Genomic DNA, 16,121 nt, shown 5'->3' with positions numbered 1-16,121 from the left:
GCTCTTAAAAGAATTTAGATCGGCAGTAATCGAGCACATCCCAAGGGACCGCAACGAAGATGCCAACAAACTCGCCCAGCACGCATCTGGATATCGGCCAATTCTAGGCGCTATGGTTCTAGAACTCACGGCCGATGACTGGCGTAAAGAAATTGCCGACTACCTGAAGGATCCGTCTAAAAAGGTGGAACGACGAGTACGTTTTCATGCTACTAAATACGTACTGCTCGAAGACGACCTGTTCTACCGAACGATCGACGGAGTTCTTCTCAAATGCCTTGGGACAGAGGAGGCCAAGACTCTAATGGGAGAAATCCATGAAGGGGTATGTGGAGCACACCAATCAGCCCATAAGATGAAATGGATGATCAGGAATAATGGGTACTACTGGCCAACGATCCTCGAAGACTGTTTCAAATATTATAAGGGTTGTCAGGATTGTCAAAAGTTCGGAAATGTCCAACGTGCACCCGCATCGGCCATGAATCCTATCATTAAGCCATGGCCGTTCAGGGGATGGGGAATAGACCTTATCGGCCAAATTTACCCACCATCAAGCAAAGGGCACAAATTTATTCTGGTGGCTACTGATTACTTTACCAAATGGGTAGAGGCAATTCCGTTAAGAGCCGTGACATCGGCTATCATGGCCGACTTCGTAAGGGATCACATCGTCTACCGATTCGGCATTCCTCAGACTATAACGACCGATCAAGGAACAATGTTCACATCGGGGGAATTCGAGGAATTTACGACCGATATGGGGATCAAATTGTTGAATTCTTCTCCGTATTACGCCCAAGCCAATGGTCAGGCCGAATCCTCCAACAAAGGGATAATCAAGTTAATCAAAAGGAAAATCGAAGAACAGCCAAAGAAGTGGCATCTATGTTTGACTGAAGCCTTATGGGCGTACAGGATGGCTTGTCATGGGGCTACCAAGTTATCTCCCTATCAGTTGGTGTACGGTCACGATGCAGTACTACCATGGGAATCGAGGGCGGGGTCGAGGCGTATTTCGCTCCAGGACCAGTTAACGGCCGATGACTACTCGTCACTTATGAAAAGGGAACTTGATGATTTGGCTGGCCAACGATTGAGAGCTCTGATAAGCATTGAAGAAAACAAAAAGAAAGTAGCCAGGTGGTACGATAAGAAGGTCAAAGTCAAACAATTCTCCCCTGGGGACTTAGTATGTGTTGGCGCTAGAAATCGGTCAACCGAATCCCAGCGACCGACACACGACCCGGGAGAATCTGCTTAGCTCCTGTTCGGGTGAATGCCCTGGTGCGGTTCGCGCGGCGTGCCAGCCAATCTGACCTGTTGATTGGCAAGGAAGAACACGTGTCAAATTCAGTAACTACGATCGGCTAAGTTTCCGATCGAGAGAGCTTATCGGCAAATCGGCCAATTTACTGTGATGATGAAATCGGTTATAAGACAACACGATCCCTGTAGCTTTGTAGACAGAAAAATACTAAAGTAATCGGTACAAAGCGCGTAATAACAGCACTTAGGAAAAGATCTAATCGGCAACGAATGGATCTAACAACAGAAAGTAACGAAAGCCGATACTACCGATTCCTAGCGAGATAACTGGTGATAAAAACTAGGAAAACAGGTAGAAACCTATGAATCTAGTCGATATCGATAACTGATGAATAAATCTAAACGAAACAACAGCGATGCGCCGGAAGTTAAAGCTTAGATATTACTCGATAAACGGAACTTACAGAATCGGCCGGAGATCAAGATGATGCAGCCTTGCCAACCCGCACGAACTCGTGAGAAAGAAAAGTGACGGCGAAGTCGCCTGCTCGAAAGTAAGTACGAAGAATAAAGTAACTTGTTGTATTGATTGATTGTTGTGTTTACAGATTTACAAAGGTAGCTATTTATAGCCCCGTACAAATAATCTTCTTAACCGACTAGAACTCTATCTCTAATTCAAACAGAAAACAAATATCTACAAGCACAATCCGTGCTAAACTAATTACCCCACGCTTCGTGGGCTGAACTCCACCTTATCCCTCTATCTTTCCAAGCCCATACAGGCCCACCTTAGTCCACCTTCTTGATCGGCCGATTTCTTATCGACAAAGGATTGCCGATTGGGAATCTGGCGCATTCACCCTGAAGCGAAGTAAAAGCTACTGACCGATTCCGCATTATAGCACCTTTTGACCGATTCCCATCCGTACTTCTTCGACTTCTTTCCTCCTTGGCGCCGATTCTACTGATGACGAAATCCGGCGTCAACACATGCCCCCCAGTTTCGGAGTAAAACATAGTCTTTTACTTCGAAATTCTTTATAACCTCCCCTCCGAAACGGCCGCAGTGAAAATATCCTTCCGTTTCGCGGTCTCCCGGCTGATCATTGCAATTTTTGAAACGGGCGCCCACGACAGCCACTACCCCCAAAAAACTCCACGCGCCAGCGCGGTGAAAATTCCATCTTTACCCTTTCTTCAGGCACCCTATAAATAACATTTCACCGCAGCTCATCTTCAAGCTCACGTCTCTTTTTCCAACGCGCGCACATCCTTCTTTCTTCATTTCTCCCTTGCCATCGAAGTCTTCCAGTTCCAGCTCCTATCACTTCTTCCCCTTTCCCTTCAATGACGACTCCTTCCGGCAATTCCCCCGCACGCGATGCTCCAGGGACAATGCCCCCGGTGGAGGTAGCGACGGCCGTCACTTCTTCAACAGATGCAAGGGCTTCATCAGAAATCCCAATGGCGGTCCCCATCACAGCCCCATCATCTGCGCCAGCGTCGGCGACCACGCCGATTACTCAGAACTTTATCCCGGAGGTAAGTACCGAATCCTCCCCTTATCGGCAATATTTTAGATCTACTCCTTACATTCCTATGCCCCTTTTCCTTTTTAGGCGGTTAGAGATAGAATTACTATTCACCTCACGGGCAGTCCTGGCCTTGTTTGCCTTGGTCCCATGGGAGACCCAGATCCGGCGATTCTTATAGATTTGGAAACTGATCGGATACCTTTCAAACGGTCCGATATGAACTTAGATCAATGGGCAAGCACTTTTAGATCCTGGCCGAATGAAACCCCAGGTTGGAGGGAATGGTACCAACGGGTGGCCGCGTCAAGGAGCGTCTCATGGGATGAGCTCAAAATCGGCCAATGTATCAACCTTTCCCTGTCGCAAATGGAGAAAAATGAGCCGCTAGTGATGGCAGCTTCCTATTTTTGGTCTGACGCACTTAATGCGTTCTTATTTGGTCATGGTCCTATGACCCCCACTCTGGCCGATGTGGTCCTCTTGACCGGCCTGGACATATCCTCCCCTGACACGCCTTTCCAACTTCTGACCGTACCGTCGCATCGGCTGGACACAAGAGGAATCGGCGGCTGGAAGGGCTTTATTAGTAATAACAAGAAGACCGGTACTGTTGATAACAGGGAGCACACCGCTTTCCTGATGATGTGGCTAGAAAAACACCTTTTCTGTGGAAGAGCCGCCGGCCCAACAACCAACACCCAATCTTTAGCTGAAGCACTGTCCAAAGGAAACCACGTCCCTCTCGGGAAACATCTTCTGGGTGCCGTGTACCATATGCTCCATCAAATCGGCACAAAACTCTCCAAGGGAGAACCAATCGGCAACCCAGGTGGGCCTTGGTGGTTCGTCAATCTATGGTTGAACCTCTACATGAACAGGATCACCCGGCAGCCAGTGGACCATATGACGTTTCCCAATATCGAATCGGCGGAGGACCCTACCGAGCGTCGCCGATGCATGTCTTATGGTGAAGCAGCATCAGCTTTTCCAGGTTGTGCGTATTCCGCTACAAAGGTAGCCGAGTACTTTCGGTGCTTTTACAATGGATTTAATGAGGACGCAACTATCTGGTTTCCATACCAGCGAGACATTCCAATCTTCGAGCTCCCCTCCTGCTTCGATTCAACTTCTGGCCGGTTTGATGAAGATCTCTATGAAGGGTTGATCAAGCCAGGGCTCCTACCGGCCAACTTCTTCTCAGGGAAGGATGCCCCTACATACGAATTCTACAACCCTTCCGCTGCAGCACGACAATTCGGCATGGGTCAGTTGTCGATTCAGGTGTACTTTGCTGGCAAAATCAAGTTTAGAGATGAGCTCACATCTGGCCTGGATTACGGTCGGTTGCGAGACCGAATTCCAGACTCCAGTACAATTAACTTGAACGACTGGCTAGTAGCTCCATTTGCTGTCCAGCCGTTCAAACTCTGGTGGGCCGATTGGAAGCAATTCCTCTTCTGCAACTCAGCATCGGCATACTGCAATCTTCTGGACCCGACCAACATTGATCCAAACGCCGAGGTACTTCACATAGCCGATTTTTATTCCCTTTTATTCCTCTTAACATGATCGAGTACTAATGATTTTATTATTTTAGGCCGAGAATCGGACCCCTCCAACACACAGCCGCAGCGGACGACTAATAGAGAGTCATCCATACACTACTTATCCCCTTATCAGCTATAACGCCCCGTCTGTTGACGTGATTACTGGCCGATCGAAACAAGTTCATAAAAGGACCACTAAGAAGACCAGTCGCCGAGTCCGGGCTCGTACGGGATCGGCGGATCCTCCTGTGCGCGTATCGGCAGAAACTTCGGCCGTACCACCTTCTCAGGTCATTCAAGGTGCCGATACTCAAACCATGACGCAAGCTGGGGCGGCCGCCGCATCGTTGTTGTTGGAGGCCATACAGGTAAAACTGAGTTGCGCTGCCTCCGATTATTATTTTGATATTAACTTTTCTTTAACCTTAAACTGCACAGAGCATCCCTACAGAAGTACCACAATCGGCAGCAGCCCCTCCAGCTATTGACGCGCCCCCATTTCCTTCCGTTAAGGTATAGAACTTCTCGTACCGATTTCCTTTGGGCATTCACGTAACGTATTTATTCAAACTTCTGACACAGGCCATCGGCACATCAATCGCTCCTCGATCGCCGATTTCTTTTCAGGGGGCTGATCCAAACACTGCGCCGATTATCGTGGAGTCCTCTTCATCTGATGAACCCATGGCGCAGGCCCCCGAGCAAGGCATAGCGGCTTCTCAAGTGCAACATGAGGAGATTCGCTTCAAAACGGTAATTTTCTGTTTCGGCTTCTATCTTAGCCGATTTGCTCTTACTTACAGCTGGTTTATTTCTTTTCTTTATTATCTTCAGGAACAGGATACCCCCGACAACAGCCTCTTTTCTTTTGCGGTCGCCCTCTCTGACGACGAAGAAGTTGCTTCTCGCCAAGTCGCCTTGAGTTCCGTTCCTGATGACGTCCGAGCCAAACTTTCCAGCATCCGATCCCTCCTTCAAGGGGACATCGGCCGATTAGTAGAAGACGCTTCACCGATTCGGCAGCTCTTCAATGACGTCAGCGGACGAGTACCAGAAGAGGCGGAGGAGGCCCTGGCGCCGGCGGCCTTCATCGAGTCTATGAGGATCCCGGTCTTCAGAGCCCTTCGTCACATGGCCGATCGCGCCAAGCTGACCAAGGCTCGCGAGGAGGAAGACGCTTTCAAGCGTCAGGCTCAAGAGGCGAATCGGCGTATCCATGTTCTAGAAGATTCCCGCCCGGCGATCATAGGTGAGATAGACCGTCTCAAGCGTCGGAGGGCGGAGCTTGCCAAGGAAATGGAGCAAGTGACCAAGGCAATCAGTGCCGAAGAGAACAAACTCCAAGAGCTACCCTCTGTTATTGCCGATTTAACACGGGAGAGGCAACGCTTTGCTCACGAGGCACTGAGACTCCATCGCAGCGCATCGGAGGTTCCTGGATCGGCGGAAGAAGACCAACGGGTTCTTGACTCTGCCGATCAGATCCGGCGTCGGGCCATCACGGCTATTGATACCCTTCTGGGTAATCTGTAAAACACTGACCGTTTTGTACGAATCATTTACTATCTTCTTTGACCGCCCCTCGCGACGCCCTTTCTATTTATTGCCTTCTTATTACCGATGGGACGTAGCTTTACCAGATTTCCACGCATTCTTTTATAAATACCAACCTCGGCGCTTACTCCTGGTAGCACCAATCTTGGCTCTCGGTTTAACTTTTCTGCCCCTTCTCATCGGCGCAATTTCTTTGCCATGGCCTCGTCGTCTTCTTCTTCCTCTGTTAACCAGGTGAAGTCTTTGACCTCTACCTTCCTTTCTTTTTTAGACCCTAAGGAAGAGAATATCCCCCCTCATTCCTTCTTTGTTTCAGCCTCAACGTCTTAGCCCCGAGCTCGTGCGCGCCATTGAGTGCATTCATTCCGAAGATCCATTAACGTCGGAGGACAAGATGTTGATCGTGGCTCACCGAGAGGAGCTCCAGGACCACATTACCACGGAGGCTCGCGTAGTCTTGGATTCCGTGGTGAGTGAAAGTAACCGTCAATCTCCACCCGTCAGGAGCCATCGTTGTGGCGATCTTGAAGACGACATCGCCACGGCGGCCCGAACGATCCTGGACTTCGTGGAGAGGAACGGCAGCCGACGACCTCCCATCGACAGGAGTCATCCACTCCCTCGGCAAGTCGTTCTTGAAGACGCGGGAGCGGGGACTTCGCGCCCTCCCGTAGATCTCCCCCGTCAAGTCGAAGCAGAGATTTCAATGAAGGCCATAGAAGAAGAATACCTCCGACTCATGATAGAGTTAGGTCGGGCTGAGAGGGAGCGTAAGAAAAAGAATAATTAGTTGCTGTATTTTTTGTTCTAAGGGCGACTAAACATTTTGTCGGCCATGTGACCCGTCGCCCGTACCGAATGAATGTAATCGGCCGTTCCGGTCGACTTTATGTGCGTCTCAAAACCGAATCGTATCGGTCATGTATGATCGTGTTGATTCCTTAGGCACCGACCCATATACTTGGGTAATATCTTTTTAAGTACCTCCCATTCAGAGCTCTAGTGAATTCTTCTCCTTCTATTGTTTCCAAGATATAGGCATTCCCTGGAGCGCATTTGCCGATTTTATACGGCCCTTCCCAGGTAGGAGACCATTTGCCGAATTTAGGATCTTTCGACCCGATCGGTAGTACCAACTTCCATACCAAATCTCCGGGGGAGAACTGCTTGACTTTGACCTTTTTATCGTACCACCTAGCCACTCTCTTTTTATTCTCTTCGATACTTATCAGAGCCCTTAGTCGTTGGCCGGCCAAATCATCAAGTTCTTCCTTCATCAGAGATGAGTAGTCATTGGCTGACAACTGGTCCTGAAGTAAAATGCGCCTTGATCCTGCCCTTGACTCCCATGGAAGTACTGCATCGTGACCGTATACCAACTGATAGGGAGATAACTTAGTAGCTCCATGACAGGCCATTCTGTACGCCCACAGGGCTTCGGTCAAACATAGGTGCCACTTCTTCGGGTATTCTTCAATCTTCCTTTTGATCAACTTGATTATTCCTTTGTTGGAAGATTCTGCTTGACCATTGGCTTGAGCGTAATACGGAGAAGAGTTTAACAATTTGATGCCCATATCGGTCGTAAATTCCTCAAATTCCCCCGACGTGAACATTGTTCCTTGATCGGTTGTTATAGTTTGAGGGATACCGAATCGGTAGACGATATGATTCCTTACGAAATCGGCCATGATAGCCGAAGTCACAATCCTTAGTGGGATTGCCTCCACCCATTTGGTGAAGTAATCAGTAGCAACCAAAATAAACTTGTGCCCCTTGCTCGATGGTGGATAAATTTGGCCGATAAGGTCTATTCCCCATCCTCTGAACGGCCATGGTTTGATGATGGGATTCATGGCCGACGCGGGTGCATGCTGGACATTTCCAAACTTTTGACACTCCTGACAACCCTTATAATATTTGAAACAATCTTCGAGGATCGTAGGCCAATAGTACCCGTTGTTTCGGATCATCCATTTCATCTTATGTGCTGATTGGTGAGCTCCGCATACCCCTTCATGGATTTCTCCCATTAGAGTCTTGGCTTCTTCTGTCCCAAGGCATTTAAGAAGAACACCGTCGATCGTTCGGTAGAATAGATCATCTTCGAGCAATACGTACTTGGTAGCGTGAAAGCGCACTCGTCGTTCCACCTTTTTAGCCGGATCCTTCAGGTAATCGGCAATTTCTTTACGCCAATCGTCAGCTGCAAGCTCTAAGGCCATGGCGCCCGGAATCGGCCGATACCCAGATGCGTGTTGAGCGAGTCTGTTTGCTTCCTCGTTGCGGTCTCTTGGGACGTGCTCGATTGTTGCCGATCTGAATTCTTTTAAAAGCTGTAAGCAATCTTCGTGATGAATTCGCAATATGTCATCTTTGCACTCAGCCCTTCCGGTTAGTTGATCCACAATTAGCATCGAATCTCCGAAGACCTCAACAGAATCGGCCTTGACTTCCCTCAATAATCGTAAGCCTTTTAATACGGCTCTGTACTCCGCTTGGTTGTTTGTGGCGGCGGTTTCTATCGGCAGAGAAAAATCATATCTTGCCCCCCGAGGCGATATGAGAACGATGCCGATTCCTGATCCGACTCCGCATGATGACCCATCAAAAAATAACTGCCAAGGCGCTAGTTCCACGAAGGCGATCTCCGGCCCACAGTGCTGGGCGACGAAATCGGCCATGACTTGACCCTTGACGGCTTTTGCCGATTCATACCGTAGGTCAAACTCTGATAAAGCTAAGATCCATTTACCGATTCGTCCTTTCAATATCGGCAGCGACAGCATGTACTTCACTACATCATCTTTGCATACAACTATACATTCTGCCGACAGTAGATAGTGCCTGAGTTTGGTGCACGAGAAGTAAAGACACAAACACAAACGCTCCACTGGAGGATATCTTGTTTCGGCATCCAGGAGTCTTCTACTAACGTAATAAATTACCCGCTCTTTGCCTTCAAACTCTTGGACTAGAGCCGACCCAATAGCTTTTTCATCGGCTGATAAATATAGTTTAAACGGCTTACCCGTTTGAGGGGGAACCAGGACTGGGGGTGAGACCAAGTATCGCTTGATGTCTTCTAACGCCTTGCGCTGTTCTTCTCCCCATATAAATTCCTGGTCTGGCTTCAACTTCAGAAGTGGTGTGAACGCCTGAATCCGTCCAGATAGATTAGATATAAACCTTCTGATGAAGTTTACCTTGCCGATTAGAGACTGTAGCTCAGTTTTGTTCTGCGGAGCGACGACTTTGTTGATGGCCGCTATGGTCTTCTGATTGACCTCTATACCCCGTTCGTGCACCATGAATCCTAAGAACTGTCCGGCGGAGACGCCGAAAGCGCATTTGTTGGGATTCATCTTAAGACCATGCTTTTTGGTACACTCTAGCACCCTTCGCAAATCGGCTAGGTGTTCCTCGTGGCTTTTGGACTTGACCACAACGTCATCGATGTAGATCTCCACCAGGAGGCCAATGAGTTTGTGAAAAATGTAGTTCATGGCTCTCTGATATGTAGCACCAGCATTCTTCAAGCCGAAAGTCATCACCACCCACTCGAATAGACCAAGATGGCCTGGACATCTGAAAGCCGTTTTGGGTATGTCCTCTTCGGCCATAAGTATTTGATTGTATCCGGCATTTCCATCCATGAAGCTAATAATTTTGTGTCCCGCGGCAGCGTCGATCAATACATCGGCCGTAGGCATGGGGTAACCATCCATCGGTGTGGCCTGATTAAGATTCCTGAAATCGACGCAAACGCGTAGCTTCCCATTTTTCTTGTACACCAGCACGATATTAGAAATCCACTCGGCATAACGACATTGCCGAATAAATTTTGCCTCAATTAGCCGAGTTATTTCAGCTTTTATGTCTGGTAAAATTTTAGGATTGCACCGCCGTGCGGGTTGTTGGTACGGCCGATACCCTGGCTTTATGGGTAGCCGATGTTCAACAATAGATCGATCTAATCCGGGCATCTCGTGATACTCCCAAGCAAAACAATCCTTGAATTCTCTTAATAAATTTGTCAATTTACACTTATACTCTGGATCTAAATTTGCACTAATAAAAGTCGGCCTTGGTTTGGTCCCGTCACCTAAGTCTATCATCTCTAATGAATCGGCCGACGTGAATCCGTGTCCCAGCTTCCCGTCCTCTCGGGCGAACTGATCCATCTATTGCGCTTCTTCGGAGCCGACTGCTCGGATCGGCTGTAGGCCAAAATCGGTGACCTTCAGGAAATCGGTTTCCCACACCCTACCTGATATGCATTTGACGGTTTCGCGGCTCCATTGCTGTGCGTCGGATGCTGCGATGCTGTACGCGGAGTCGGCTTTGACCACCTCGATGTTATCGCCGACCCATTGTACAAGGCATTGATGCATAGTTGACGGGATGCAGCAGTTTGCGTGTATCCAGTCTCGGCCAAGAAGCATATTATAGGACCCTTTGCCATTAATGACGAAAAACGTGGTAGGAAGGGTCTTACTGCCGATGGTGAGGTCGACGCAGAGGGCACCGCGAGCGTTTGACACCTTGCCTTCGAAGTCCTTGAGCATCATGTCCGTCCTGGTTAGGTCGTCGTCGCTCTTTCCCAACTTTCGGAGTACGGCATACGGCATGATGTTGACGGCAGCTCTCCCGTCGACCATCAATCTAGTGAGGGGGCGACCGTCAGCATGCCCTTTAAGGAACAACGCCTTCATATGTTGTCGTTCGTCATCTTCGGGCTTTTCGAACGTGGCCATCATTGGTTCTAAAGCCAACCGTGCTGTTTGTTCCTCTATCGCCGACACGTCCTGTTGATCGGCAGGGGTCATAAACTCCATCGGCAATATGAAAACCATACCGATTTTGGCTGCCGATTCATCACCCGCCGATTCATCGTTGCCCTTGTCGTTTCTTTTGGGGCGCCACACCTGAGGCCTCCCTTCCTTCTTGTCCATCGCGCTCTCTTCTTCTTGTTGTTCCCATTGGCGGAGGCGTTGGATTCTCCGTTTTTGTGATTTGGTTAAACCGTCGGGGCACCATCTGGGGTTTATTAGCCTCCCTTCTTTCCCGGCGCGTTCCCATTCCGGTTCGCGTCCTAACGGGTTTTCGTCCGTTACCCGAGCATCGGCCATGTCTTCGAGCCGGCTGTGAACGCTGGCTTTGCTATTTGATTGATCGTGTCGATCGGTCCTGCCCCCCTGTCTATTATGGCTTCTTCCTTCTGACCGATCATATCGGTCACTTCTGCCCCCCAGCCGATCACGCATGGAAGGGCGCTGAGCATCTGGGTTGCGCCAATTCCTGCTGATCGGTTCTGGCCTTCCGTCTCTGGAGCGAGACCTGGTGAACGGCCGATTGCCTCGATAGGGACCATTGCACTCTGGGCAAGTATCGGCCGATGGTAGCCTGAGGTTATTTTCCCAACAATGGACGAAGAATGGGCATCTCCAGTGCTCCTCGTGCCGACGCATCGCTTCCTCTCGGGACCTCGAACGTTCCTGTTGGCGCTGGTACTTTTGGAGCAGGAACTGGGAAGTAATACGTGGTCTATCGAACTCACCATCGTCGTCCTCCATTCGCCGTTTCCCTTTGACGTCTTCGGGCGTAACTTGATTTCTGGGATCGACAGAGCCACTCCTTTTTGCCGATTCGGACGTCAGCACTTTTGTTTGGAGGGGATTCTTACCCGTATCCACCATGTTGGTAGGAAAAGGGTGTTGATCAATCTTCATTGGTTTGGCCGGTTTTGCTGGCACTTCAAATTTGAGTCTGCCTTGCTCAATGGCCGACTGTATTTGTTGCCTGAAGATTTTGCACTCGTTGGTATCATGTGATGTGGCATTGTGCCACTTGCAATACTTCATCTTCTTCAATTGTTCGGCAGAGGGTATTGTGTGGTAAGGTGATAGTTTGATCTGTCCTTCCTGGAGTAAAAGATCGAAGATTTTGTCAGCTTTAGTTGTATCGAAACCAAATGCTTCCGGTTCCTTCTTGCCGAATGGGCATGATACTGGCTTCTTTCCCTTAATCCACTCTGCAAGTCCGACTTCGGCATCTTCCTCGTCCTCAAATTCTTCCAGGAATGCCACTTTCTTCTGGAAATTCCTTCTTGGATCGAATGGACGTATTTCCTGCCCGGACAATCGGTGAACAATCTGGCTCAGGCTTTCGAACTCTTGTGAAGCATATTTCTCTTTAATATGTGGCAACAGGCCTTGGAAAGCTATATCGGCCAACTGCGCGTCGGTTAGAGCCAGGGAGTAGCATTTGTTTCTGATTTCCCGAAACCTTTGTATATACGAGGGTATCGGCTCATCACTTCTTTGCCGGAGGCTAGTCAAATCAGACAGCTTCATTTCGTGGACTCCAGCATAGAAGTACTTGTGGAATTGTCTTTCTAGATCGGCCCATGTAATAATTGAGTTTGGTGGTAGAGTCGTGAACCATTGGAAGGCCGATCCTGACAAGGATGACGAGAACAACCGTACCCGCAGGGCATCTTGTGTAGCTGCCTCCCCGCATTGGATGATGAATCTATTCACATGTTCTACGGTAGAAGTGTCATCCATCCCCGAAAATTTGGTAAAATCAGGAACTTTGTACCGATGGGGGAACGGCAACAAGTCATATGTAGATGGGTATGGTGTTCTATAGGTATAAGTTTGCACCTTCGGCTTCAAGCCGAATTGTTCTTGCATTATCTCCGCAATTTGCGCCGACCAATCTGGTTGTTGCTGGGGAATAGTTGGCGGAGGCATCGACACATGCTGATAAATCGGAGGCTGAATAAAAGGAGGTTGATGAAAAGGTGGTATCCGAGTATAAGCCGGTGATGTAGTAAAGGACGGCTGCTTGTATGAACCACTTGTTTCATCATATAGCATGAGCTCTGACGTCTTGTTGACCTCCGGAGCGATAGGCTGGTATGGTGGTATGATCGGCCGAGTGGCCGTTTGGGAAGGTGTCTGGAACGGAGGGTTTCCTTGACTGACCGATTGATTCAAACCGGTCGTGTTTAAGGGTGCCCCCCAGGGTAAAGGGATGACTGGAGGGAGTGGTACAGAGGACGGTTGGATAGAGCCATATCCCAGAGGAGTTGATGACGCAGAAGCACCGGATCCTCCGACAGAGGATTGGATTGGCTGTGAAGCCTGATAAGCCTGATTTGGTGGAATCGGCTGAAAATACGTAGGTCCCCTGTACCCTTGAGGTATACCTCCGGCGAAGGAGTTGACAACAGCATTGTGCACCATGTTTGAAAGTACCGGGGATTGATTGATGAAGGCGTGATGAAGAGATTGTTGAATCATATCGGACATTTTATCCGAATCTTCAGAAATTGTGATCTGGCGGGGAGTAGGGAAAGGAGACTTTTTAACAGTTTCCCCGCTCCTGGAACGACTGAAAGATTTCAAGCAAGTTTTACGGACTTGCTCCAAATACTGATTCAGATCTTCTTTTTGGTCGTCCTTTAGATCTGCCTCCGTCAGTTCGATGACGTTATCTTCGGAGACTTCAGCAGCTTTCGACATGACAGCGGTTGTATTTGTCCCACTGGGCGTGCCAAAAGTGTGTTGGCGCTAGAAATCGGTCAACCGAATCCCAGCGACCGACACACGACCCGGGAGAATCTGCTTAGCTCCTGTTCGGGTGAATGCCCTGGTGCGGTTCGCGCGGCGTGCCAGCCAATCTGACCTGTTGATTGGCAAGGAAGAACACGTGTCAAATTCAGTAACTACGATCGGCTAAGTTTCCGATCGAGAGAGCTTATCGGCAAATCGGCCAATTTACTGTGATGATGAAATCGGTTATAAGACAACACGATCCCTGTAGCTTTGTAGACAGAAAAATACTAAAGTAATCGGTACAAAGCGCGTAATAACAGCACTTAGGAAAAGATCTAATCGGCAACGAATGGATCTAACAACAGAAAGTAACGAAAGCCGATACTACCGATTCCTAGCGAGATAACTGGTGATAAAAACTAGGAAAACAGGTAGAAACCTATGAATCTAGTCGATATCGATAACTGATGAATAAATCTAAACGAAACAACAGCGATGCGCCGGAAGTTAAAGCTTAGATATTACTCGATAAACGGAACTTACAGAATCGGCCGGAGATCAAGATGATGCAGCCCTGCCAACCCGCACGAACTCGTGAGAAAGAAAAGTGACGGCGAAGTCGCCTGCTCGAAAGTAAGTACGAAGAATAAAGTAACTTGTTGTATTGATTGATTGTTGTGTTTACAGATTTACAAAGGTAGCTATTTATAGCCCCGTACAAATAATCTTCTTAACCGACTAGAACTCTATCTCTAATTCAAACAGAAAACAAATATCTACAAGCACAATCCGTGCTAAACTAATTACCCCATGCTTCGTGGGCTGAACTCCACCTTATCCCTCTATCTTTCCAAGCCCATACAGGCCCACCTTAGTCCACCTTCCTGATCGGCCGATTTCTTATCGACAAAGGATTGCCAATTGGGAATCTGGCGCATTCACCCTGAAGCGAAGTAAAAGCTACTGACCGATTCCGCATTATAGCACCTTTTGACCGATTCCCATCCGTACTTCTTCGACTTCTTTCCTCCTTGGCGCCGATTCTACTGATGACGAAATCCGGCGTCAACAGTATGGAAGTTAGTATTGCCGATTGGGTCGAAAGATCCTAAATTCAGAAAGTGGTCCCCTACATGGGAAGGGCCGTATAAAATCGGCAGATGTGCTCCAGGGAATGCTTACATTTTGGAAACAATAGAGGGAGAAGAATTTACTAGAGCTCTGAACGGAAGGTACTTAAAAAGATACTACCCCAGTATATGGGTCGGAGCATAAGAGATTAACCGTAATACGATCACACACAGCCGATACAAAACGGTTCAAACACATAGTCGTCCAAATCGGCCGATGAATTCATTCGGTATGGGCGATGGGTTACACGGCCGACAAAACACAAGTCGCCCTTAGAACAAAAAATACAAATAACTAATTATTTTTCTTCTTGCGCTCCCTCCCAGTCCGATCCAACTCGTTCATAATACGGAGGTATTCTTCTTCTATTTCTTTCATTGAAGCCTCCGCTTCAACTTGACGAGGGAGAGGATGGCTCCAATCCGTGGCCGGGCGCGAAGTTCCCGCCGCCGCGTCTTCAAGAACGACTCGCGGAGGATGCGGATGGCTCCTGTCGGTTGGAGAGCGCCGGCTACCATTGCTCTCCACAAACTCCAGGACCACACGAGCCTCCGCGGTGACGTGGTCTCGAAGTTCGTCACGGTGAGCCCTGATCAGCTCCATATCCTCTGACGACAATGAGTCCTCAGAGTGTATGAGCTCAATGGCGCGTATGAGCTCAGGGCTAAGACGTTGGGGCTGAAACAAAGAAAGGTTAAAAAAGGGCATCCTCTTCCTAAGATCTAAAAGGAGAAAGGGGAGTCGAGGCCAAAGTTTCACCTGGTTGACAGAGGAGGAGGAAGGCGACGAAGACATGACAGAAAGCCGCACCGACGAGAGGAGTAAGGAAATAAAAACCGAAAGCCAAACTGGTACGTTCGGAAGGAAGTGCCTAGGCCGGTACTTATAAGAAAAAGAGGCGTGGAAATTTGGTAAGAATACGTCCCATCGGAAATAAGGAAGGCAATAAATAGAAAGGGCGTCGCGAAGGGCGGTCAAAGCAGATAGTAAATGTTCGTACAAAGCAGTTAGTGTTTTACAGATTACCCAGAAGGGTATCGATAGCCGTGATTGCCCGACGCCGGATCTGATCGGCAGAGTCCAGGACCCGTTGGTCTTCATCCGCCGATCCGGGGACTTCTGAAGCGCTGCGGTGGAGTTTTAGGGCCTCGTGGGCCAAGCGCTGCCTCTCCCGTGTCAAATCGGCAATGACAGAAGGGAGTTCTTGGAGCCTTTTCTCTTCGGCACTGATTGCCTTGGTCACTTGCTCCATCTCCTTAGCAAGCTCCACCCTCCGACATTTGAGGCGGTCTATCTCACCGATGATCCCCGGGCGGGAGTCCTCCAGAAAATGGATACGCCGATGCGCCTCTTGAGCTTGACGCTTGAACGCGTCCTCCACTTCACGAGTCTTGGCCAGCTTGGCGCGATCGGCCATGTGGCGAAGGGCTCTGAAGACCGGGATCCTCATAGACTCGATGAATGCCGCCGGCGCCAAGGCTTCCTCCGCCTCTTCTGGTACTCGTCCGCTGACGTCA

Source organism: Setaria italica, chromosome II (assembly GCF_000263155.2).
Source record: "Setaria italica strain Yugu1 chromosome II, Setaria_italica_v2.0, whole genome shotgun sequence".
NCBI lineage: Eukaryota > Viridiplantae > Streptophyta > Magnoliopsida > Poales > Poaceae > Setaria > Setaria italica.
Note: the sequence above shows the minus strand (reverse complement) of the source record.